Source organism: Monodon monoceros, unplaced genomic scaffold (assembly GCF_005190385.1).
Source record: "Monodon monoceros isolate NGI ecotype Baffin Bay Population unplaced genomic scaffold, NGI_Narwhal_1 Contig7673_ctg1, whole genome shotgun sequence".
Taxonomy (NCBI): domain Eukaryota; kingdom Metazoa; phylum Chordata; class Mammalia; order Artiodactyla; family Monodontidae; genus Monodon; species Monodon monoceros.
The window spans coordinates 1-1198 of NW_021703204.1; the positions used below are offsets into that span (position 1 = coordinate 1).

The 1198-nt window shown below is 55.6% G+C and overlaps 1 pseudogene; it reads left to right on the forward strand.

Annotated features, from left to right (window-relative positions):
• The first annotated feature begins 34 nt into the window (after positions 1-34).
• LOC114891462 lies at positions 35-1101 on the forward strand (annotated as a pseudogene).
• The last annotated feature ends 97 nt before the right edge of the window (positions 1102-1198 follow it).

Sequence of the window (1198 nt, forward strand, 5' to 3'; positions counted from 1 at the left end):
AAAAAAGACATTTTAAAACATGTGAAGTCTCAAAAACTTTATTCTCTACATACTTATTCTTAGGAAGCTACTAGAGGATGTTTTTCATCAAAATGAAGGAGTAAACCAAGGAAAGAAAAATACAATAGGAGACCCAACATACCAGACAGGCGAAGGGAATGAATCCCCAGGGCTATTATGAAGGGAGATCCCAGGACGACAGTTCCAGGTGTTGAAGGAAGTCAGTTCAGACTGACACAGTCAAAAGACTCCAAAAGGAGACTATAAGAAAGTGAAACCGATTAAGACTATCTTGAAGGGTCTGATCTCACTGCAATTTGGGAATGAATTACAGTTAACACAAAAAATTAAACAAACAAGAGCGGCCAAGCAGTGCCAGGCCAGGTGGGTACGTCTGTCGGTCCTGCCATGCCTGCACCGGAGACCAGCCCTGGAGGTGGCCCGGGCCCGTCCTGTGGCCGGCACCGTGAAGCAGGAGTTGGCAGCCCAGAACACCCCACCCCCCAGGATGACGGCGGCCCCCAAGCGCTGTGGATTTCCGGGTACGGCTCCCTGGTGTGGAGGCCTGACTTCGCCTACAGCAACAGCCGTGTGGGCTTCGTGCACCGCTACAGCGGCCGCCTCTGACAGGGAGACACCTTCCATTGGGGCAGCGACAAGATGCCTGGTCGTGTGGTGACCCTCCCTGAAGATCGTGAGGGCTGCACTTGGGGTGTGGCGTACCAGGTGCAAGGTGAGCAGGTCAATGAGGCCCTGAAGTACTTGAACGTGTGGGAGGCAGTGCTTGGTGGCTATGATACCAAGGAGGTCACCTTCTGCCTTCAAGATGCCCCTGACCAACCACTCAAGGCACTGGCCTACGTGGCCACCCCGCAGAACCCTGGTTACCTGGGCCCTGCGCCTGAGGAGGCCATTGCTACGCAGATCCTGGCCTGCTGAGGCTTCTCTGGCCACAGCCTTGAGTACTTGCTGCGCCTGGCGGACTTCAGGCAGCTCTGTGGGCCCCAGGCACAGGACGAGCACCTGGCAGCCATCGTGGATGCTGTAGGCACCATGATGCCCTGCTTCTGCCCCACTGAGCAGGCTTTGGCACTGGTCTGAGGGGCTGAGCCCCTACGTGGACACAGGGGCAAGGCCCCTACTCCAGTGCACACAGACAGACTTGATATAGCTGGAGCCCACTGAGAACACTTGGTGG